Source organism: Tenrec ecaudatus, chromosome 10 (genome assembly GCF_050624435.1).
Source record: "Tenrec ecaudatus isolate mTenEca1 chromosome 10, mTenEca1.hap1, whole genome shotgun sequence".
Lineage (NCBI taxonomy): Eukaryota > Metazoa > Chordata > Mammalia > Afrosoricida > Tenrecidae > Tenrec > Tenrec ecaudatus.
The window spans coordinates 29999736-30026310 of NC_134539.1; the positions used below are offsets into that span (position 1 = coordinate 29999736).

Here is a 26575-nt window from a genome sequence, read left to right on the forward strand (position 1 = left end):
TAACGAATTCCAAGGCAGAGCAATTTGAGGCAGCCATGTCAGTTTAGATTATCCTCCCGGAGCCTCCACAGACAGCATGAGTTCCCCGTAAACATGCTGCACGGCGATTAGCCTCGAGTTGTTGAAGAGTGAGGAAAGTGAACCTACTTTCCTAAGATTCAATAAAGAAGATTTTTATAAGTGTTTCTTATGGAAGCATAAGATTACTTAACTCCAAACCTAGCTTCTTTCTTGTATTAGATACTGCCCCCTGAGAAATGTACTTATTCAAAGCCGAGCTTCATCATCTGAAAATAGGAATGCTATCAATATCTACCTTGGATCCCTTTTATATGGATAAAATAAGACCACCCATGGGAAGTTCTTAGAATGGTGTCTGACCCACAATTTTGACTCGATAATGTGACCTACCATTACTCCAAAAATGTCTGTGTCATTGAAGCAATTGTTAATGAGTTCTATAAGTCATATGAAGAATCATTTCATATGAAATCCTGTTATGACTTAGTCATAAAAAAGCAATGCATCTACTTCTATGAGAGCCCTGTGCAGTTGTACATTGATAACTGCTGTTGGAGTCTTCGTTACAAAAGTCAAACAGGTTAATTATGGAAAGTTCACTCACACTCCGAGAAGTTAGGAGACGGTGGGCGTACCCCTGTGGGTTTTCCAAAGCTGTGACTCTCAACGAAGTCATGTCTCCTCTTTCTCCTGCGGGCAGTGGTTTCAAACTGCTGACCTGGTGATTAGCCACCCGACCTGTGCCTCCCATGCCGCCAGGATACCTTTCAGAAAGTTCCAAGTCTCAGAGAACTCAAGTGTGCACCCAGACAACCAACAGTCATCTCAGGATCAAACATAAACAAAGATAACAGTCAGGTCTTTATTCTCCTAATGAAGTATGTTCATCATCACATTTACTTGTGCAAATCAAGTTCAGACTATGTGGTCCTTATTTTATGTTTCATTTAATGTTATTCTGGAGAGAGTTATCAATGGCTTTAAATCACCTTCCAAAACTCTGGCTCTATAAATTGATTTAATGCATCTCCTATCATTTGGCATTTAAAATCTTTCTAATTTTAGTCTATTATGAATTATATTTCACTGAGTGTAATTTCATATGCATTTTTGTAAAATTAATGAACACTTCCTAGTAAATAATATTTTCACAAATACAAATTTATATCTATACATTTTTAGCAGTTTATATTCTCATTGGGAGTATAGGGAAATGTATAACTTTATTTCAATTTTGCTAGCCTTGGATATTAAGGGACACATTTTATTTTTCTTCCTGACAAATAAGAAAAATCCACACTCACGTTAATTTGCATTCTTTGATACATATTACCAGTAACTATGTAATTTATACACTTATTAACTAAAATTATGCGTGCCAAATGCATTCCCAATAAATGTTCATCAATTTTAAAAAGTATTTGTTGAGGGCTCCTTATTTATTCCTTATTTTTGTTTTGATGATGTGATGTCTAATTTTTTGTTGTTCAGTTTTCTAGTAAGGTGTTTGCCTTATCTCTGAAGAAGATGATCTGTGTGCAGCAGTAGACTAAATGGGCCTGTTGTGCACCACCCTCACAACTGGGTCTATTTGAGCTCCTTGTTGCAACTATTGTGTCAATCCATCTCCTCAGGCTCTTCCTTTCTGTTGACCCACTACTTTATGAAGCTTGGGGTCCTGTTCCAGGGACTGGTCTTTCCTAATGACCTGTCGAAAGTGCGTGAAGATACCAGGCCCTGGGTCAGACACACCCTGTGGCCTGGCAGTAACATCTTTGCTCTTCAATATGGTTTGTCACATTTCATTATCATACTCTGTCTACCTGAACTACCCTGTGAGATTTTCTATTCAAATCTTTTAGTTCATCGTTTCTACCATTGGCTTCCACCACTTGTCTGTCCGTTTGTTGCTCTGTGGTAGCTTCTATGTTTCTACGATACTGAAGGCTATGTTGCTGCTATTTTTACAACAAGCAGGCTCACGCAAAAGTGACCCGGTCTCAGCAGCTCTTACAGATAAAGAACAGACTACGAAGAAGAGAGAGGCTGTCCCCTTCAGAGGAATTTGCCACTGAAAACTCGATGGACACCATCAAAGCATTGTCAGTAACTGTAAACCTAGTGAACAGAAGCAGGACGTGGTCAGAGACAGTGCCGGAAGATGAGCCCCTGAGGTTGGAAGGTGCTCAGAATATGGCTGTGGACCAGCTGCCTCCTCCCACCAGAGTCAACTGCACAGACGCAAATGGGAGTCAAACCTGTAAGTGGAAGCCTTCCGGGCCCTTCATTTGCTGATGGGAAACATTCAAAATGGGAAAGACAAGGCTGCAAACATGAAATAATCATTGGAATTTGGAAGGTACTAAGTATGAATCTAGAAAGTTGGAAGTCATTAAAATAAAACGGAACCCATCGAGATTGATATTCTAGGCATTAATGAGCTGAAATGGGCTGGTAGTGGCCATTTTGAAACAGAAAATCAGTCCTCAAGACTTGAAGGACTTCCAGGTAGTCCTCTGTAGAGAGAACTAGGCTAGCCCAGCACAGGCAGCAAACAGCAAGGCAGGTCACCAACTGTCAGCCAGGTCACCAATAGGTCCCAGGCTCCAGAGATATAAATTCTAATCATGTGGTCTTAAAGGGACCTTAACTTACAGCGACACAGTCCACAGACTAGGTGTCCCACAGGTTGTGTGCCTTTTAAATTGAGGCACAGAACAAACAAGGCAACCGCACACTAGTCCGGTGATTAAAGAGCTAGAGACAAGAAAGGCGAGGTTCACCGAGCAATTTGTCACTCCGCCCTTCAATTAATCCCACCTGTGTTTATTAGCCAGGCTGCCACAATAAACTATTTCAATTGTCTAAGCCAGAAAGGATGCAATCAAGAGAAATGTACTCACATTCATCATCAAAAAGGATATCTCAAGATCTATCTTGAAGTGCAAGACTATGATAGGAAAGCCTCGTCTTTATCCCATGGAATCGCTGGTGAGGTCGAACTGCTGACCTAGCGGCTAGCAGTTTAGCCATGAGACCACCAGAGAAGACTGAAGAAGAATCGGTGCATTTGAATTACAGTACTGGCGAAGAATATTGAAAGTGTGTTGGACTACCAAATGAACAAGCAAATCTGTCACAGAAGGAGGCAGTCAGAACTCTCCTTAGAGGCAAGGATAACAACAGTTGGTCTTTCAGACTTTGGTCACGCTGTCAGAAGAGGCCAGTCCCTGGAAAAGGACGTGTGTTTCGTCAAGTGAAGGGGCAGCAAAAACAAACAAAACAACAACCCTCAACAAGATGGATTGTCACAGTGGCTGCAGCAATGGGCTCAAATATAAGAACACTTGTGAGGATGGACAGGACGGGCCAGGTTTAGTTTTGTTGATAATAGGGTCGCTAGAGCCGAACCTGCTTGATGGCCCCTAACAACAACACCATAAATTTGAGTAATAGTTTACCACCTGATGTTCCTTGTAGGCATGTCAAGCGCATCCTGTCACAGTCAGCATTGCACTTCAACACAGATCTCGAACAATCCTTCATGACAAAGAACGAATGTCAAGTCCTTCTCCTTGAGGTTGTCCTTCCCAACACGGTGAATCGGCTGAGTGTGACTCAAATGACAAACACCTGCCTATTTCAGCTCATCAATGCCTAGGCTGTTGATCTTTATGTGTGCCCTATCATTTTGACAAGTTCTAGTTTGTCTAGATTCAGACTTCGATGGCTCTACATTCTGAATGTTAATGGAGGTTTTGCCCGGTTTCTTCTCATATTGAGTTGTGTGTCATCAGCACATGAGGGTTCCCCAAGGCCGTCCTCCATCCACATCACTGAGGCAGACTCTGCTTTGCGGTGGCCACTCGTCACCAGTCCTACTTTGAGTGTATTCCACGCAGAAGGCTAATCTTCTGGCATTAAACCTGACTTTTGCTGCTGCTGTTCCTTAAGCGATTTAGTGGCTTTCCCTCATAAATGGACTGTCTCTTCCTTCTTTGTACTCCTTTGTTTGTTTGTTTGTAAGCTCAGCTGAAATCTGTTCACCATGGGTGACCCTGCTGGTATGTGAAACACAGGTGGCCAGCTTCTAGCATCTTAGTCACAGGAAAACCATCACAGTATGACAAACCGACAGAACAGCCCTGGAAGTGCCCTTTACCGTTATGTGAATTTGCCCTCATTTTGAAAGGATTGCGCCAGCCCCCACTCACAACAAATCTTCATTACAATCACCTTCATTTCCTGCAGAGGCAGCTGTAACAAATCACTGCGAAACGGCATCCTCGCCTTGCACTCAAGTAAAACTAAGTAAGAGCTGGCCACCAATCCAACTTAACTCTAGAAAGAGTCAGTATATACTTTCTAAAAATAGAGGAACTAATATTTTTTCAATTGAAAAACCCAAACCAATTAACCCTTTGCCATCAGGGCAATTCTGACTAACAGCCACTGTGCAGGGCAGTCTAAAATTGCCCAATGGGTTTCGAGGTTGTAAATCTTTACAGAAGCAGACTGTTGCATCTTTCTTCCATAGACAGGATGCTGTGTTTAAATAACCAACCTTATGATTAGCAGCCAATTGTTTAACCACAGCACTACCAGGGCTCTTACTAATTACTATCAAAAGTTAATTACTGTAGTAAGATAAATTAAAAAGTATAGCTACAAAATCATGATTTTTGATTAAATAAAAGTACTACCATATGAATCTGCTGTTTCACAATGTATTCTCCACGTAGACTAAATTTATACACTTAGAAATTTCTCTAACTCATCTTTAAAAATTCGGCACTCTTCAATTTATGGTGTGGTAAAATACCAGTCTGGGCATCCTTGGTAGAATCAAATTGAGTTCTTTGTAAGTGTTTTCTGAGTTTGGAAAATAAAAGAAGTCTGAAGAGGCTCGGTGACCTTGGTTAGGTTTCCCATGAACTCTTAGTCGGACGGCCCCTGCTGCCCCCAAGGAATAGCCAGGTGCATTGTCATGATAAAAATAAATTAATAATCCCTCGTCAATGGAAGAACACAAGAGGAACTTTACTCCCCTCGTCTCCTTAATGCACTACAGGACGATCCCTGGGATCCCTCCCGTGGTTGCCATCACCTTTTGAGCTATCTACCTGCCTTGAATCTACTGGTTCCTGGCCCAAGAAGTCCACCCAGAAGCCACTGCTTTAGAACATTGCTCTCTGGACCATATTGGTATACCCAATATTCATCTCATTATCTTTTTGGTTTTTTCCTTTAGCCCTCTTCATTTGCTTTGATCTTGCTTAGAAGACTGGCGAATACATCCAGTCTTTGAACTGGCTGATGAAGAAATGCTTTTGGCACCTCAGATATACTGAATCTGATTCTAGAACTTAACAAGATCCCCAGGTGATTCTTAACTATTCCCAAGTGATTCATAAGAATGCAGGATCCCCTGGGGCTCTTGTTAAAATGTAAAATCGTCTGTCTGGAGTGGAAATACATCTCCGCAGCTGGTCAAATTGGGGTGAACCCTTTTGAAGGAGTGACTATCGCTGACAGTGATGGATTGCCACCCTTGTTTCATCCACTGGGTCATCTGAGAGTCAATACATTTCCCAATATATTGAGTCAATTTTAATTCCCATAATGATGTACAAAATAGTTACTTGAGCTTAACAACTTTGTTGAAACCCCTTTGGGTTTCTGAGATTTTAAATCTTTACAGGACAGTCTCGTCTTTCTTGTATGGAGTTACTTAGGGGTGTGCAAATTGCTGAGCTTGTGCTTAACAGCTCAATGGGTAGCCCATTATGCCACCTGGGTATCTTTCTTGCACTAACCAACCAACTTTACTGCCATTGAATCAATTCGGACTCATAGCGACCCTCTAAGACAGGGTAGAATTGCCCCTATAAGTTTCAGAAACAGTAACGATTTCTCTGAGTAGAAAACCTTGTCTTCCTCCCAGGGAGAGCCTGGTGGTTTTGAACTGCTGAGCTTGTGGATTGCAGCCCAACACAGCGCCACTACGCCACCAGGGCTCCTGTGTGCACTCGAGTAAGGCTACATAAGAACCAGATGGACCTGTTCCAATTTACTTACACAATAGAGACCGATTTAGGAATGCATCCTGCTTATAACTTGGACTCGTAGAGAAAACACAGAGTAGTTACGGGAAAAAAAAATTGCAAAAGTACCAAAATAATGGAGGAAATAACCAAAATTCTGATATCTAAACCTAACTAAATGATTAATGAAACCTGACAGAATCACATGATGGAAATTTTACTACTATACTATTATGCTTACAAAAAATGATAATTTGAGAAAGAACCTATATTTAAATATTAAATGAAAGAAAAAAATCAATTCTGCAGATATTGTGATCACAATTCTATGAATAAGTATATATGTTAAAAATTAGAAATACATTTATAGACTTAATTACTTTATTTGAAAGTCAGGGCCCAGAACAATATTTTCCTTAGAATATTTATATCATATATTTGTATGAAACATCTATTACTTGATTTATTTACTAAATTCTATAATAGAGAATGAATTCCAAGCATTCCATCTAATTTGGTTCAAATTATCCTATATTGTGGAATTCAGTTGAACACATTTTTCCTCAGCATCACATAGAGCTCTTTTGGCATGAAAAATAATTCAACTCAGAAAACCCCCAATTTACAAGGAAAGAGAAGTTCAGGGGTTTGGATCATGTAAACTAAGGTAAGCACACACAACTACCGATACAAACATTTAATTTAAAAGCAAAAACTATTCTAGAGACTGTAGATTCTCAAAGGAAAGTAATTTCAAGTTCACTCTAGGTATGTCTGAGACCAATGAAAGTATGATTCATAGAATAAGCATTATAACTTAGTTGTAAGTGAAATCAAATCCTAGAAAGTGAAACATAAATTCCATCTGAGAATCTGTAATGCTTACAGATAAATTATAACTGGACTTCGAGGATACCTTTGGGCTATACTTTCGGTGTTTCCAACTTGTTAATTCAATCAATTAGCTCTGCCTATGACCAGGTGATCAAATGGAGAATATATCACAAGAAACTAATTAGTCTCAAGTGAAAGAAATTAAGTTTTTTTGTGAAACTTTACATTAAAAATACATTAAGTACATTAAAATTAAAAATCATATTAATTTCATCTAATGAAAAAGTTGGAATTATTTTACTTTAATTAATTATTAGCTGGGGAAAATAAAAGTGTGGCTGGTGATTTAACTAAAAATAATTAAACTCTAGAATTAGTATTTCATATTGGTGAAGCAAAATATGTAACAAGTCTCTGCAGAAATTAAACTCTGATTACGACATAGCTAAGGCTGTTCTCCAGGCTCGTGGTACAGAAATGGAACAGGGAGAATAAGATGAAGCCGTGTTAGATTGAGAGCCAGGGATGAGTCACAACACCGAAGTGTTACTTTTGGAGGTGAATGTGCCTTTAGTCTCTATTAATGGGGCAGTTCGGGGGCAACAGGCATGCTAGTGGCATACTGTCATCCTAATTGGGCTGCTAACCATAAGACCAGCAGTTCGAATCCACCAGCTGCTCCGCAGGAGAAAGGTCAACCTTGTGAACCCATCGGGGTGGTTCTGCTCCATCCAAAGGGTCACTCTGAATCAGCATGGCGCTAACAGCACTGAGGAGGAGTTCTCACAGAGAAAACATACTCCTCTGCTTGCTCTTTAGAAATGTCTTTTCTTGGATTGAATCCTTGCTCGCTAGTTATTATACTTGACTTCTGAGAACAGTGTAATAATTTATACAACAGGCATGACACCTAATCTGGGTTCTCTTATTTATAACCATCAGACCTTAGACAAGTTATATAAATTACTCAAGTCTTTGTTTCTTGTCTTGAAAATAGCTATTAGGACCCCTAAATGATAGGGCTCCTGTCAAACTTGATAAAATGGCCAACAGCAAAGAGTTGTTTCATTTGGTTTGGTGATAACTGTCTTTTGAATAAAATTATTGCTCCTAAATAACCCCCTGTAATCTGTTTTCTTTTTATTGTGCATCAAATTATCCAATTAACCACCAATTTAGTGGTTTAAAACAACCTTAATCTATTAGTTCTCAGTTCTGTAGGCCAGAAGACAAGATGAGCTCATCTGGGCTTCATACGAGGCAGGGGCTTGAAATGAAAATGTCTGCCAACTCCTAGAGCTCATTCTAGTCTCTTCCAAACTCAGTCCCATGTCACCACCGGAGTTCAGTATTGGGTTATTAGAACTGAGGTCCGAGTTTCCTTGCTGGCTGTCAGCTGGGGGTTGCAAACAGTGGCCACTCTGGTCCTGACATGAACCCTGCTCTGTTTCAAAACCAGAAATCGCACTTTGATTCTTTCTATGCTTTGATCATTTCTTACCTTCACTTCTTCAACCAGCCAGAGAACAACTCTCTCCTTTCAACGTCTCTTTAGAGTGCATTGGGTGTAACTACCAAACTCCCTTTTGAATACAGTCACCTGTCAGGTTACAAATGAGATGCATAGCTAACGCTGTCTTTATGTCTTCCAGTGGAATTTGCAGGTGAGTCGCAACAGGTGTGTCCTGGTTGTTATCTAGCCTTACTTTGGTGCAGGAAAACGTGCAAAGCCTTTTCACTGACCTAAAAGCTGCACATGCCAGAAATGAGAGTTGGTGTGATGAAGAATTTATTTCTAATAGGGTATGGTTCAATCATTTCAAAGTAAGGATAAATTCACATAACATGAAAAAGCAAGTAAGAGTTTTACTTATATCTGAAGTTCATAACCAGGACTACCTGTAAGCTTATTTCTAGCCTTAATTACCTATGCAAAATGCATTTCCTCACTGCCTCCTTACTCTGAGTGTACCCATTCCCAAGCTTTATGTCCAAAGGGATTCTTTGGGATGTCTTCCAGCTGTGTCTGATATACAGTCTGCATTCAGGATGGAGACATGGAGGACAAAGAAAACAGGACAGTCACCTCCAGATTGTCAGTACGTTGAAGTTCCACCTCCTTTCCAGTTCTCCCGGCTGTTCAGTACCCTCACGGCTGCTCCACGCACTTCAGCTGCATTTAATGGGAGCCGTAGCGTGACACGCATCGACACCACCTAACCTAGAACAAGACCTCTACCACTGAGTTCTTTAAAGCTCATTTTGACTCCAATATTCCCTATCTTAAACACACTTCAGTAATATCTGCTTATTGCTTTGTCCTATATTTGCCCTAAATTTAGCTTTTCCTCTAAAGAATTCAATCAAGGATAATTGAAGTGTTCAAATATGAGTTCCCTTTATTTACTTGGCTCTTTTTCAATTTGAGTCCTTACTTAAAATGTCTCATGAAATCTATAGAGACAGAAAGCAGGCTGGTGGTTGCCAGGGAGTGGGGACAAAAGAATGTGTGGGGAAAGATTTTAGGGCAGAGAGCAGGTATTTCTTGTGAGGTAATGAAAATGTTTTGAACTAAAGAGAGATGATTATACAATGATGTAAATGTACTAAATGTTCCTGAATTGTTAGGAACATTTAGTACATTTAGGTTAAATATTAATTTAACCTAAATGAAAAAGAAAATGTGTTGTCAAAAGTTCAAGAACATGTTTTCATGATTCCTTGGTTATCTATTTTTATTTATTAGAAGATAACTGGAAGTTCTGTGTGAATGGGCAGAATTCCACTATGGGAGCTTGGAAATATGTTGACTATTTCATTGGGTAAAGCTCAAATATAATTATGGGGAAATATTTTAAATAGACTAGATTTCTTTTCAGGCCTGGTGGTGGAGTGGTCTTCTGGCAGATTAGGAAATGACAATTCTTGAGGGTACGACCTCCTCAACTGTGTGAAAATATACAGGATTCTCGACAACTTTGGGAAATTGTCATGTGCTGAATAAGCCATGAAAACGTGAGTAAATTGTCTGGGCCTAACACCTGTCCTTTGGATACGACTTACTTTTTCATGGCCATTGAGTCATGGCTGATTCATAGCTCCCCCTGTGGGTTTCCAAGACTGTCGCTGTTTGTGGGTGTAGAAAGCCTCATCTTTCTCCTGCCGAGCCTCTGGTGGTTTCAAACTGCCAACCATAAGGATCTCAGCCCCATGCATAACAGCGGGCGTGATATCAGGGCTCACTCTCTGTTATTGGTTATACAGAATTCTCCAGATCCATTTTTCTAGAGAGGAAAAAGTACCTTGGGTGTACTCTCTCTCTCTCTCTCTCTCTCTCTCTCTCTCTCTCTCTCTCTCTCTCTCTCTCTCTCTCTCTCTCTCTCTGGGATTGGGGTCTTGATGGAGAAGAGAATAATTTTCTGGCTTTTGAAGTAAAAGAAAGTGTCAGTTATCCTAATTGTTCTCTATATATTGTTCAACTGATGTTCCACTGGTCCATTAGTATTTTTAGTTCCCCCATTTTCCCTTGGCCACAGCAGTATCGTTTAGTTTTCAAATAACTGACTCACTTCTCATTAGTGTGATTGTCTGCAGGCACTTTAGTTAGGCTTCCCCCTACCTTAATTGAGCAGTCAAATCGCAAAATCCTTCCTGTCCTCCCCCATAAAATCTTACATGCTGCCATCTTTTATATTTGTTTATTGACAACCTCAACCCCCCCCCCCATTTCTAAAATATTTTAGTGGGTTCTTTGTCAAAAGAAGAGATAAATGAAAATTTTCAATACACTCTGTTTAACTAGAATTTTAACTTATTATTTACTTAAGTATGCTAGAGATAATTTAATTTTAAAAGTCTTTGCCCCTTAAAATTAAACTTTATCTTTCAAACCAATACAATTAAGACAATAATGCTTAAAAAGTTCTGCCCAATTCTATGATTGAGAGAATGAGTCAATGAAAGCCAATTCCTTACTTATCTCTTATTAATTCTTTCTGGTGGGTGTTATGATCATTTGAGATAGATAGATAGATAGATAGATAGATAGAGAGAGAGAGAGAGAGAGAGAGAGAGAGAGAGAGAGAGAGAGAGTGTGTGTGTGTGTGTGTGTGTGTACAGGATTGGGAGAGGGGGAAGAAGGAGGAGGACTGGTATGTAATCCTCCTATAGTGGCATGATGTAAATGATCTAGGGAAGGATGAGATAAGCATCATTCATGTATTTGATTTTAGGAGCATTTGTACAAACCACTTGTAATACTGTAAATGGAATGAAAAATCCTGATGATAACTTTCAGAGAATTTAAAACATCCTGTGCTGCCATTCCATTGACACAAATAGGGTGGTGGTGTGACTTGTGTGTTATAGGTTGAACAAACATTTCTCTTTTAGTCACTAAAATGGTACTGCTTGAAAATTATTATCCAGGATTGATGACCAATGAAGGTCATGGGCTTTCAGTGAGGGAATAAGGAAGTGCATCAATGAGTATTTATTTATCTCTAAGCTGAACCTTGGCTTTTATTTTCAAGGATATCCCAGTGTGGGCAAAGGTAATGTAATTGTTCTCAGAGGAAGTGTACGGTGATAGAACAATGAGAACACTTCAAAGGTGCCCTTGGCCATTTTCATATAAAGGGAAGGCTGAAAGGCTCTGTTCATTAATTTATGATGTCATTAGAAAGTACCTTGGAAACCAAGGTTCATGAATGTAAGTTACAGGGGAAGCAGTTGACGTAATTAATGAAGGAGAAAATGTTCTTTAAAAAAATGTTTCAGCAATCAGAGCTGGGATAGAATGTTCTGTGCCGTATGTGAACATTAGCGTTCATATTTGACTTGGAGATATTTTTTCCTTTTGTGTATGCAGAAGGCATAAATCAGGACTATTCTGTGCCCCCTTGATGATGCAGAGCAGGACAATGTGAATAACTATCTGTGTACAACATCAGAGTGCCTGAGCATTCATGACTCTTGGTCATCATTTTCATAAGTGCCTCATACTCGACACTCCTGAATGTTGTTAAAATTAATTCTCAGGGAAAAGGTATACCACTTAATACTTGATAGTAAACTTAAGAAGCGTCCATTTAATTTATCTTGCAAGTCCCCATACCTATTACCTAATTTTATAACTCCTAGCTATTATAAAAAAACAGCCAAAAGGAAATCTATCAAATTTTATATATCATTTTATAAAGGATCAATGTTATTTTATAGCAATGAATATATTTTTATAAGTTACAATAATAATGCATTTTATTCTAACAATATTTACAGATTCAGTGCTCAAAACATATTTTCAAATGAGATTCAAAAATACTTGAAGTAAACTTGGATTTAGTGATATTTCTATCAACTTTATATTTTAAGTTATTTTCATTGCAGAGAATAACATTGTAACAAACTAGACTATAAGATACAATAATAAACTATGGGACAAAGACCAGCCTGCATTTCTTAGGAGCAAAGTGTCAGAGCACCACAAAGTGTCAGAACACCACAAAGTGTCAGAACACCACAAAGTATCAGAACACCACAGAGGTTTGACAATATTTTATTCTCTTTCACCTGAGCAATTTTGTAAAATAAAATAGCAGCTCAGAAGTTTATATTCACAAAGGTGATTGAATGATTACCCATTTTAGAATCATAATGGTCACCATTCTTATTTTTCCATATGAACTTTTCTATTTTTTTCTTTAATCTCTACTATAAATATTTAAAATATTTTCTGTAGCATTTAATTTAACAGAACAATAATGGTGAAAAACTGAAAATTTCCACATTTGTGTAAATGTTTATATTTTAGTACATACTTTAAAAATATATTTAATGACCAAAATTGCCATTTTCCTTGATTGTCTTCATATTTATATTTTGGAAAATTTATTATATGTCATCTGCTTTTCTTCTAGGGCCTCCCCCTTATCAGTTCCAGGAGTGTAGACTTCCCATAGGGAAATTTTCTTATATCTTAGCATGTAGTTGTGGCATAGTATTATGACAGATAACAAATAATGGGCTCAAAGAATGAGATCCTGGTCAAGTTTTGGCTCTGTCCCTTATCATATATCTGTAAGGCCTTACGGACGTGTATTGTATAGGGTGGATTTCTCTGATATCACAACTAGAACTGGTCAAGGCCTCAGAAGCAGTAGAACTTGACTTTTCAGTTACAAATGGGTACACCTGGTCAACAGAGAGTCGTCATCCACAGAGTGATCCATCCCGTGGAAGTCTTTATCTACGTGGGAGAAGAGAAAGGACTTCCTGCACATCGGAAAACACTTCCTCTGCCTTTCCAAATAAGGTGGACTCTGGGACACTCAACATTCAAATGGGGTCCAGTACCATGTCTTGGTAGTTGGGACTAGACATTTCAGAAAAAGAAAACTTATAGAAAACCCATCACAACTACTTATCAAGAGAAGGCATAATTTTTTTTCAAAGAAGTATATACAGCAAGCAATGTTTTAACATGTTTGCCTAATTATTTTATGTTCATATTCTTGACTAAATAAATGTTAATGCAAAGAAAAAATGTGCTAATGCAGGGTTCTCACAGAAGAAAATCTTAGGATAATATCAACTCGCACAAGAAAAAAAATTGAAAGATGTATTAGCTATTTTATCTCTACGCAAACACCTGCACAAAACATATTGATTCATTATCGTTATACTTACTTCTGATATGCATCATAATGGCAAGACAAATGGAAGCTAAGTTCCCAAAGTCAAGGCCAGGTTACATTTGAGATGCAGTACAACTATGGTCTTCATTACTTCAGTCTTAAACCTGGGGCCTGTTCTCAGTGCCCCTCTTATTTGTTCAGTGGAAATTTAAAAGATATCTTTAGCATTTTATCTGACAGTATATATGAAACCTAAAACAAATTAGAACTTTTTCCAACTAACTCAGTTTTACTAAACATATTGTGTCCTCTATAAAATCGTAGAGAGTTCATGGTTCCATAGAAGAAGTGAGAGACATGAGTTCTGTCCTCCAGAGAGAAGCTTGTGTTGGCCTATAAGGGCCGGCTGATTTGTTGTCAAAATATTGCTCGTGTAAGGTTCAAATTCCTGGTGGAATCAGGCACAAATCATGAATTGGGGATGAATCCTAATCTGTATCGACTGAGCATGCATGGAAAATATTGTACATATGCGTACCCCACAGAAGTTTTTCCAGGTACAAAAAGTTTAGACTAAAGTCAGTGAGCTTGATTCTGGATGCTGTCAATTCAGTTAATATTTCCATCACTGCCCCAGATCAGTTAAGGCTCCAAATACATCATCAAAATCAAGCATCCAATTCCCTGCGATTCCAGGCCACATTTCTACATGGAGATTTCTAATTTCGTTAGCCTAGCAATTGACAAGGTTGATGGGTAGTAGGCTTTCAGAACCAAAGCAAGATAAGGACTTTGTTTCATTTGGGAAGATGGAAGACCTGAGAAATTATGAGCTAATGCCATTGTCTTAAATCCAAGGGAATATCTAAATATATGTCTTTCTCATTCCTTTTGGAATAAGCAATTCTAATTAGTAAACTATCTTAGGATGGCTGCACATTATCTTAGGCCGGTTCTCTGGTCTTTAAAGAACCGAGTGTGACTCCATACATGGACTGTACCCCTCACACAAGGAGTTGATAACCATCCATTCTCCTGCGGTCAGAAATCATTTTATCCCAATTCCCTTTCAGAAATTTGGTAACTGACTTAAAATTACTTTTCTAAACTATTTCAAAAGTCATGGCCTGTTTATGTTCCATACTGCTCTAGCATAGATCTCCCAAAGTTATTTGGTTTTGCTCCATTCTCTTTATAGAACCTAGACCCATCTTTGTCCCCACTAAGAGGCCTTAAAATCTTGTCCCCGTGTGTATTTTTCTCAGCAGTTAAGCTTCTTGCCCTATGGTGCTCTAATCCACAGAAAGGCCCTTAGACAACACGGAAGATTCAGAAGTTAGGAATTTACACTTGACTCTTTAAAACATCTTGACCTTCGGAATGGGTGAATCTGAATTTTCTGATTGGGATCCCCTGCTGGTAGTCTTCCTTGTTTCAGAACTGTGCCTTGTATCCCCACATCTGAATGCCTAATTTAGTTCATGTGGGCAGACATAGTCCTCACCTTGACACCTAAAGAAACCAACATTTCTGCCAAAGGTATACCTACCTTGAGGCTAAGTGAATTTAAGCTTCATGGTCTCCCACTTATATGATTCTTGCCAGGGCTGGGAGTTGTTGAGCATTCTACATGGGAAAGAATTTCTATATACAGAGTTCTGCTAACTCGTTCTAAGAAGAACGACCTACATCTCCAAGTCCCTAGTCATTTGTTGTGTTTTCATTTTCTTATCTCAATAAATATTCACAGTTTCATTTAAGACTGCATCTTTGCATTAAAAAGTGCCCCCAAAGAGTTAAAGATTCAGGCCTCTCAAGAGCTGACTCACCTGGCTTTTGGCATTGTCTGTGGTGCTCCTTCCTTGTTAAGCGGTGGGTGAGAAGAAGGAGGACGCCTCTCTTGAAGTGATTCAGTTCACACCTGGGGATCCATTAGCTGTGCAAGAACTTGCTCTGGTTGTCTGTACTTGACCTTCAATTGGTTTTGTCTGGGACATCCTGCTGCATTTTCTCTTCCTTAATTGGCTCAGTGGTGACTTACATTATCTGGTTGTTTCCTTTTCTGTTTCCTCCGGATTCTTGTCTAGGTTTCCTGGCATGTTTAGCTTTTTGTTTCTTCCCCATGGAACACTCTTTGATGAAACATATTCCAAAGGGAACTTTGGAGACTCTCTTAATCTGTGATACAGTTAATTGGAATTTGTGGAGCATTCCCTATAGAAACACCCTCCTAAATATAAGAAGCTAGTTAGTTCTCCTGTCACAAAAAAATTCCATGACTTTGGAACACAATCCACTTAAATATTCAGAGGCAGTCTCCCTTCCGTGCTCTGGTTCATCTTTAAAACTGAATTATGTTACTGAATTCTTCCAAGGAAACACAAAAGCTGTCAAACTGAGTTAAAAACAAAAAAAAAGAAAAGAAAATCAAGCAATGTACTCACTGTTCCAAAGAAACTTGCTTAAAGCTAAGTGTTATAAGAGCAGTTGAAAAATAAAGTCAAGAAATAAAGGCAAATGCAAACATTAGAAAAGGCAAAAAATAACATTCCATTCAAAAACCTGAGCTATAAGATTAGAAGTTGTAAGGAATGTAAAGGACAGACATTTAAAAATTATAATTCCAGTGAATGGAGCAATCATAAACCCGTATGCATCTAGTAGCACCCCAGTTCATATATAACTAAGTACATTGAAATTTCATGGAGAAAATAACAAAATTACTTCATAATATAAATTTAATAAAATTTTTTGTTAGTTTAAAGTCAAAGTCAAATAAGGCAACTGAGAAACTAATGATATAATGAATAAAGTTTATAAACATAAAGGACATAAGGTGTACACATATACATATGCTTGTTAACTATTTATGAAAGGCATCATGTATTTGTGGGGAGGGAATAGAGGCATTATATCTAAGAAGTAGAGATTTTTTAAATAAATAATAGAGTCCCTGAGTATTGCAAATTGTTAAGTGTTCACTATTACTGAAAAGTTAGCAGTTCAATCCCACCCAGCAGTTGCTTTGAATATAGGTTTGGCAACCATTCCCCAGAGGTCTCATCCCTGAGAATCCTGTGGGTGCTGCCTACTCTGCACACATGAGGTTACCATGACTCAAAGTCAACTCGACAATAATGAAAAATAACAGCATTCTCTGATAATAATCCCAACAAAAGTATATTTTAAGCATATTACTTGAAAGTTTGCCATCAGAGAGGAAATATACAGAAATCAATAGTCCTTAACTTACAACATATTTTCCCACTGTGGACCTTACTTATGGTCATCTATAAAAATATCTTATCATTGGAAGATGTACAATGTCACAGCACATAATGTTCACAGATGTTCACTAGCTCTATATTATGATTTGCTGTTTAAAACATCGGTATGTAACAGGCTATGAATGCTGGGGGGGGGGGGGAGAGAAAGAGGTCTCTGACATGTCAGAACCCAATGATGAAGGAGTCATGGGAAGAGTCCCTGTCCTCAGTTCAGGACTACCTGTATAGTAAAATGGACATCAAGGATCCTGAGACTGCTACAAGGAAATGACCCTTTCCTTGAACCAGTGCCCTGATTTGGACTTCCGGCCTCCATGACTGTAAGACAAGAGTGCATAAGTAAATGTGGTGAAGAAAGCCGATGGTGCCCAGCTATCAAAAGATATAGTATGTGGGGTCTTAAAGGGTTGAAGATAAACAAGTGGCCATCTAGCTCAGAAGCAACAAAGCCCACACGGAAGAAGCACATCAGCCTATGTGATCATGAGGTGTCAAAGGGATCAAGTATCAGGCATCAAAGAACTAAAAATCATATAACTATAAAGCAGGGGGAGTGCAGAGTGGAGAACCAAAGCACATCTGTAGGCAACTGGACACCTTCTTACTGAAGGCTTGCGGGAAGGAGATGATCCAGTCAGGGTACAGGTTAGCAACGATGAAACATACAACTTCCCTTTGGTTCTTAAATGCTTCCTAACCCCCACTATCATGATATCATTCTACCTTACAAATCTGACTAGACCAGAGGATGTACATTGATATAGATAGGACTGGAAACACAGGGAATCCAGGACAGATGATCCCTTTAGGACCAGTGGTGAGAGTGGCGATACCAGAGGGTGGAGGAAGGTGGAATAGAAAGGGGAAACCGAATACCAGGACCTCCATATAACCTCCTCCCTGGGAGATGGACAACAGAAAGTGGGTGAAGCAAGACATTGGACAGTGCAAGATGTGACAAAATAAAAATAATTTATAAATTATCAAGGGTTCATGCATGAGGGTTTAGAGGGGAGGCAGGGTGAAAAGTGAGGAGTAGATACCAGGGGCTCATGTAGAAAGCAAATGTTTTGAGAATGATTATGGCAACAAATGTACACATGTGCTTGACACGATGGATGGATGGATGGATGGATGGATTGTGATAAGAATTGTATGAGCCCCCAATAAAGTGATTTTTTTAAAGTCACCCACATTTGGTAGGGTTTGTTACAGCAACACTAGGTAAGTAAGATGCTCTCATTTTCAGATCTCCTCCTTCAGTATTACTTGTCCAGAAGGCAGTGCTGAAGGGCTGGCTGAGCAGAGGCCATGCCCTATAGCCTGACCCATCTAGTGGATTTGGGGAAACACAGTATGGCAAATGATGGGAGAAGCTTGCCATGGAAGCAACTAGATTCCCTACAGTACACCCTACATCTCCCTAACCAGGAGACTTGGCACTTCCTGCCATGGGATAGCACCCCACCAAGATATCATTCACAGAAGAGCAGCGAACCCTTTCTTCTCGAGCCAACATTTAGCTCACCACGAAAAGGTGGTTTTTATTACAACCCTTAAGTCAATAACTTTGTGATCATATGAAAGGAGACATAAGACAATATATACAATCTGAAGAAAATTAGACACTTGAGGTTGCTCCCAGAATATCCTGTGGCTGTAGCCCTTTAAAAGAACAGGCCCACCATACAATGCTATGAACAGGGATAGGTACCTAATTTGTGGGGCCAAAGAAAAATTAAGAACCCAGGTTCCAACTTAGATAAAGGAACTCAATTCTTCTTCCCACAGGTTGACTGCCCCAACACACACACACACACACACATTTCCCAATGGATTGAAACGTCAGCTCCAAAACTTAGATTAAGGATTAATAAGAGTCTGAGTCACTTAAAAAAACATGACAAACATGCCATTACACTACAGCCTTGTTTGAGGCTGATGACCACCATACCCTGCCTACCGATACACAGGACACTGTGACCTCTAACGCTCTCCAGTTCTCCACAGGGAGGGCACAGTGATGGTGGACACCGGTGAGAAGTGCCCACTTCTCCAGGTGGAGGCTGGCAGCAGTCTAGGGAAGAAGTAGGAATACGGAGTTGAACAAATCCTGGGCACCAAACAAGAAACATGTAGCCAATAATCCATTCTGGGAGATAGACAAGAGACAAAAGTCAAAACCAATATGAGCCAAGGTTCCAAGCCCTCCCTCCACATATACTTCATTGTACATTAGACCTCAATTCTGAAACATAAATTCAAAATACCACATATACTTGAGAATAAGCCGACCAGAATATCAGCCGAGGCACCTAATTTTACCACAAAAACTGCATTAAAAATGTGATGAACAAAGACCCAAAAAAAATCATAGCATTATGAATGAGGGGTAGTGTGGAGTGGGGACCTAGGGCCATCTGTGGACAATTGGACATCCCCTTGCAGCAGGGGCGCGGGAAGGAGATGAGCCAGCCGGGGTGCAGTGTATCCACGATGAAACATACAACTTTCCTCTAGTTCTTGAATGCTTCCTCCCCGCCCCACCCCCCACCATCATGATCTCAATTCTACCTTACAAATCCGGCTGGACCGGAGGATGTACACTGGTACAGATAGGAACTGGAAACACAGGGAATCCAGGACAGATGAACCCCTCAAGACCAGTGTTGCGAGTGGTGATAGTAGGAGGGTAGAAGGAGGATAGGGTGGAAAGGGGAAAATGATTGTAATGTTCTACATATAGCCTCCTCCCTGGGGGGCGGACAGTGGAGAAGTGGGTGAAAAGAGATGTCGTACAGTGTAAGCTGTGACAAGATAATAATTTATAAATTATCAAGGGGGAGGAGGGAGAGGGAAGGGGGGAAACTGAGGAGCTGATACCAAGGGCTCAAGTAGAAAGCAAATGTTTTGAGAATGATGATGGCAACAAATGTACAAAAGTGCTTGACACAATGGGTGTATGTATGGATTGTGTTAAGAGTTGTATGAGCCCCCAATAAAATGATTGTTTTTAAATGTGATGAAAACCTCGGCTTATCCATGAGTATATATGGTACATTTTAAATGTCAGAAGAACCCCCAAACAACTGGCAATGGAAATACCATATGACCCAGCAATATTTTTGCTGGACATAAAACCCCAAAGAAATGAGACAGAACGTGAACAGATGTATGTTCTCCCATGGACATCGCAGCACATTCCCAATAGCAGGAAGCTGGAAACAGCCCGTATTCACATCAGTAGAAGAATGTATTGAAAAACAAACTCTGGTGCATATACACAATGAAATAATATGTATCCCTAAAACACAGTGGTGAAACCATGAAACAATGTGTGACAAGAAGGGGCCTGGAAATCATGTTAGTAAAGTTAGTCAGTCACCAAAGACAAATATTATGAGTCCACTACCATAGGGTAAGCACTGAGATGAAAACAGGCTTCTTCTCTGAGGTCATGCAGGCCCCTAATTCTATCTGCAAGCAATGTAGTAAAGAGCCTACCTAGTGTCCACGAAGCATATACCCCCTCCTCTGTATGTACATTTTATGACATGGCCCTGCCAGTTACTGACCATCATGAAGAGATCGGTGAAGATGATGAGGGTGCCGTAGCAAAATACGGTAAAGAAACTAGATGGTACCCAACCATCAAAAAGAGCAACGTCTTGGGTCTAAATGCACGTCTTCAGACAAGCAGACATCTAAGTGAGATGTCAACTCAGTCCACATGGAGGAAGCACGCCAGCCTGGGTGATCCATGATTGTAAATTAATAATCCAAACCCAAAGGAGGGAATGGTTTCAGAGCTTAAATTGTGAGCATCTGGTTTGCAGATGGTATGGATGACAGTTAAAGCCAAAAATCCATTTGCAGGATCTTCACATAGATTAAGCCTCTGGTAAATACCCCTCAAACCCTAGTGGAAGGATGTGAGCCACCTTGTGATCAGACAGAGGGTTACAGAGACGATTACAGTACAGATCCAAAACCAAACTCGCTGGCATTGAATCAGTGCTGACTCATGGTACGCCCCTGGAGGTCTCCAAGTTTGGACTGTTGACCGGAATAGAGAAGTCCCATCTCTCTCCCGTGGAGACGCTGGTTGCTTCAAACCTCCAACCATCAGATGACACCCAACTCGTAACCACTCTTCTACCAGGGCTAGTTTGGTTAAAATACAATATCTTCTTTGATCCCCCTTTGAGTCATTTAAAAGTTGAAAGAGTCTAAAGAGTAAAGTGAAGGGGAAATAAATGTGGATAAACCCTCGGGTGAAACCCCTCTGAACAGAGATCAGGGACGTAGCGTTACTACCGTGTAGAGTCCTTCGGAAAGTGGGTTATAGCGGATGTAATTAGGTCTAAATTGAACGCCTTATCATTTGATATCCTGTTGACCCATTTTTAAAAATTAAATCATTTTATTGGGAGCTCATACATCTCTTATCACAATCCACACACACATCCATTTTGTCACATTTGAACATTTGTTCCCCTCATTAGTCTCAAAACATTTGCTTTCTACATGAGCCCCTGGTAGCCACTCCTCACTTTTCACCCTGCCTCCCCTCTACCCCCTCCTGCATGAACCCTTGACAATTTATAAATTTTTTTATTTTGTCATATCTTGTACTATCCAACGTCTTGCTTCACCCACTTTTCTGTTGTCCATCCCCCAGGGAGGAGATTATATGGAGGTCCTTGTACTCGGTTTCCCCTTTGTATTCCACCTTCCTCTACCCTCTGGTATCGCCACTCTCACCACTGGTCGTAAAGGGATCATCCACCCTGGATTCCCTGTGTTTCCAGTTCCTATCTGTACCAGTGTACATCCTCTGGTCTAGCTGGCTTTGTAAGGTAGAATTGGGATCATGATAGTGGGGGTTAGGAAGCATTTAAGAATTAGAGGAGAGTTGTATGTTTCATTGTTACTACACTGCACGCTTGCTGGCTCATCTCCTCCCCACAACCTTTCTGTAAGGGGGTGCCCCATTACCTACAGATGGGCTTTGGGTCTCCACTCTGCACTTCCTCTCATTCATAATGATATGATTTTTTTTTTGTTCTTTGATGCCTGATACTTGATCCCTTAGACAGCTCATGATCACACAGGCTAGTGTGCTTCTTCCATGTGGGCTTTGCTGCTTCTGAGCTAGATGCCCTTCCCAATTTGATGGCTGAAGACAAAGCAGGTGCATAAGCAAATGTGGTGAAGAAAGCTGATAGTGCCTGGCTATCAAAAGATACAGTGTCTGGGGTCTTACGGCTTGAGGATAAATAAGCAGCTATCCAGCTCAGAAGTTGTTATTATATTTAAAAATTTTAAATAATGTTTCTTCATTTGAAGGTTTCTCAAAATATTGAATTATTTAGAAGAGAAGATATACTGAAAATAGAAGAAAAAGCCAGATTTTATTTTCATCTTTAATACAGTTTAGCTGGCCCTGATAGCAGAATCAGTTACACATTGGACTGCTAGCTTCAAGGTCAGCAGTTCAAAACAAGCAGCCCTTCCATGAGAGAAAAATGAACCTTTCTACCCAGAATCCTATAGGGGTAGTTTTACTCTGCTCTATAGTGTCGCTATGAGTGCTGCTCATTGAATAGACTCAACCTCAGGGAGTCTGAATGCAGTATAGGTGTCTCGTTTCCCAACCCAATTAAAACTCCTAAAGACAAATTAAAAAGCAATCCAGGGACTACTCCTAGCTGAAAGGTTGCTAATCCCTGTTACGGGATTATGCAAAGGCTCCATATCACAAGAGTGGTCACAGGAAAAGGCAACCAAATGGGATTTTTGAGGTGATGTATGATTTGGGTTTTAATAGATGGCATTATAAGAATCGGTGAGAATGGGGATGCAAATTAGAAGCAGTTTGTAATTTGGACCTACTAATCGCTGTGTGAAAGAAAAGTGTTAATTGTCTGTCCTAGCAAGATGACATCGTGGAAACTCTGGCATACTTGTAGTCTGTCCTTGAGGGTCACGATGCATAAGAATCTTCTCCAGGACAATGGGTTTGAGTTTGGGGTTTGGGATAAATGTAGAGGAGAAAAGCATGTTAATACCTTTCATTAATTTAATAAAAATAGGAATTATTTTCACTACTAGCAATAGAGATAGTTTAAACTTTAGAAACTTCACTACAGACATCATAAAGATAGTGTATTTTGTGAACTTCTTTGACACCTGGTTATTTTTAAGTTTGAATGAACTATGATAGTAACATAAACATCTTGAAAATTTCCCAATGTCATATGACTTGTAAGTTTTTTGTATGGACCCTCATGGTTTACATGATTAGGAAAGATATGCCATATTTTTATTCAAACAAATGTGCACATCATATGCCTTTTGCTAACCACACTGCCCCTGATGTCACTTCAATAAACACACTTTAACAATAGTCTACATATTTCCAATTTAATTATTAATTCTTTTCTGTCCAATGAATTTAATATACCAAGATAAAACTGATCTTATGTAAGCTTCATTTAAAGCAAGCATTTTCTTAAATTAAGTGCAACCTTTGGTGTACCAAAGGACGTGTGATGGGGAATAGCACACTATTTACACCAAAGAGTATGAGTGCCTGAAAACCTAGAAATCAGTAAGAAATGAAATAGTCAGATTTTTAAATAAGCCGATTTAAGATAAACAATGGTTTCACTTAGGATGGATGATCTGACAAGGTCTGCACAATGAACCAAGAGTAATCATGGATCACTTTTCTTTGGCTACTCCTCCACTTCAAACCCAGAGTCAGAAAACAGCTAGGTTAACTGTCAGTGCAGCGTGAGCTGAGATTACTGGATGCCCTTTATGGGAGAACAGGCTTCGTTTTATCTCTGCGGCCAGGGGAGAGCATAGGATTGGTGGACAGGCTTCAGCAGCTCAAGCCTCTGATTGTAGGACCCAAAAGCCAAGGGGACCTCAGTGAATAGATTCAAATGCAGTTTCAATTGTTTTGTTTTCTGAATACCAGGATATTTCAAAGTTCAATATATGACTTCTTGACCATTGTTTATATCTTTATTATTCAAATATGCTCAAAAGCAGTACTTGAGACTATTGACTGAGGGTGAATGAGGATGAAGTTCATTTAAGGAAGTGTCGTGAGACCCGTGTGTTATCAGGTGATATCAGGATGTCGAACATAATTATGTCATTCCACAGGGCACATGTGTGTGCATTATTATAAAAAAAAAAACATCACTCCCATCCAGTTGATGCTGAATCATGGCCACCCTACATAATGTTTATGAGGCTGTGTAAATCTTCACGGCAACAATCTCATCTTTCTCAGGGTGGGTTTGAACTACTGACCATATGGTTAGAAGTCCCATGATTAGCTGACAGTACCACCAGTCAATATATAGTCTCCCCCAACTCATAGTCCAGCCACTCATGGTTCAGTAGAAATAGCAGCATGTGAATATCCATCTAGGAAGATACGGTAGGAGATACTGAACAGAGTCACAGAAGAAGTTTTCAATTTGGTGATGGAGTGAAAGACAGATACTGAAGATTTCTCTATGGTTATGTTTCTAATCTCTGGGGAAATGATTTCTAAGACTATCATGAATATTAAATTATTTTTAAGAAAGTATAATGACCCATGAAGTGAAGTCAAAGAATTTCATTGCAAATTAAATGTACTAAATATCAGTGTCAGCTTTGCTTGACCTAAATCCTACTGTTTACATTGATGAAAATGAGACTGTCTCAACATTATTCAAAAGAAAACTGCTAAAATAAAAAAATATTCCACACTAATAAAAGCCATCATTTTACGCTACAAACTTACAATTGTCTGTAGAAGGCCCTTGATAGTAAATTAATTAAATCTCTGTTCCATTATGGTGTCAGCTAATTTGGAAATTCATTATTTATTTGGAACTAATTTAGCCTAGGAAATTAATTAGAAAGGGCTTGGGAAAATAGATGATTCAACATGAAAATCCAAATCAAGACAAAGAGGCAAGATTAAAAATATTATTTAGAGAAGGAGACGGTGGCATCATGTTCAAGAGGCTTCTTTCTATCTGAAGACAAGCAACACACTCCCAAGGCTAAAATTAGAAACTGCCTTCAGGAAAGCAGCTGCTCTTGAACAAGAGTTCCCGCAAGGCCACGCACCACTGTGTGCGGTGTTGGAAAAACCAGAGCTATTTCTGTCTCTGTCCTTGTTCCAAACCCATCTTATGATCTGGGAATCCATTGGCTCCTGATCACAACCTCTACCCACAGGCATCCTAGGGAACTGGAAACACACCTCCTATAAGGATTGAGAAAGAAAGAAGCTGTTGGGGGAGGGAGAGACATTAAAAAAACATGTGTTAAGACAGTTGTGTTGTGGTTGCCCTTTGGTAGTACCAGCTGAAGAACACAGTAAATAAGACTTCATCAGCAGTCAGGGAAGGCCAGAACATTTGACAAGAAAACACTTTTAAATTCATCCATTGGTCGGTGTGGTTGGGAAGTTAATTAGATTTGAGACTTGAAGAACAAAGAGGAAGATGTGCAGTGTAGGCAGTGAGAAAGAGACCTCTAAGGAGAGAGGTAAATTTTGTGAAGGCTTTGAGGAAGGTTTGTGGGAATGAAAAGGCTGTAGGGGAATGATCAAGGCCCAGAGGTAGAATTGAAAAGGGGGGATTTGGGCGATTTCAACATTTTGTCTTTTGTTCTAAGTGCATTGGAAGAATGTTCCATGTTTTTTAGGAGAAGGTGTATCAAGGACCAGGCTGGCTGCTCTACGGGAAACAATGAGGGGCAAAGGCGGTTTTCATTCAAGTTACCTCAAGCCTCGGGCTATTCTGACCAACCTTTTCTCCAGAGGTTCTCTTGTTGTCACTAGTCCACTTTTCTTCATATTTATTACTCTACATAGTTAAACAACATTAGCATTTAATCTTTTACATATGCATTAAAAAACAGTTTCCATTGAGTGAAATTTCACTCACAATTACTTATGTGTGTCAACTGAAAAAAACGGTACCCCATCAAGCATTTAATTGTGATTTCTCAGGATGTAAATCATCAGGCCTTTTATCCAAGATGCCGCTGAGTTGATTCTATTCTGAACAACTTTTAAATGATCAGCCAAGCATGTTAACCCAGGGTGTGTCTTATAGCAATGAAAAATAAGGAAGAATTATTTGAAATAAACTCAACTGTGCTTGGATCTAAACAATTCCACAAGCACTGCTTGGATGTAAAGAGATATCTCAGGGGCTACTAATATATCTTTCCTCTCCGAGAACACAAAGACCTAGAGATAATGTGTTGGAAAATCCAATTCAAGTGAATCAAAGGTTCCAAAGTATTTGCAGACCTCTGTGTGCAGCATAGCAAAATAGGAGTAGCCGTGAGAAGAATGGGAATTCCAGAATGGCTCAACGTGCTCACGTGGACCGCGTCCGGGAATCAAGAGGTAGCTGTGACTGGGGAACATGCTTCCACACCAGGAGAGGGCGGGCCGGGGTGGTATCCTCGCCCCGTACTTCTTCAGGCTGTATGCTGAGAAAGAGATCTGAGACACTGGCTTATATGCAGGAGAATTTGGCTTGGGGACTGGAGAGGGCTTATTAACAACTTGTGAGACGCTGATGACACGCTCTCGCTTGCTGAGTGAGGAGGACTTGAAGCGCTTGCTGATGAAGATCAAAGATGGCAGCCTTCGGTATGGATACCAACTCAATGTGAAGAAGACCAAAGTCCTCACGGCTGGAAAAGTAGATACCGCCAGGGC

At 39.7% G+C, this 26575-nt stretch overlaps 1 pseudogene; it reads left to right on the forward strand.

Moving 5' to 3' along the window:
- Positions 1-2103: 2103 nt before the first annotated feature.
- Positions 2104-26575, forward strand: part of LOC142458460 (kelch domain-containing protein 2-like) — a 74814-nt pseudogene continuing 50342 nt past the window's right edge.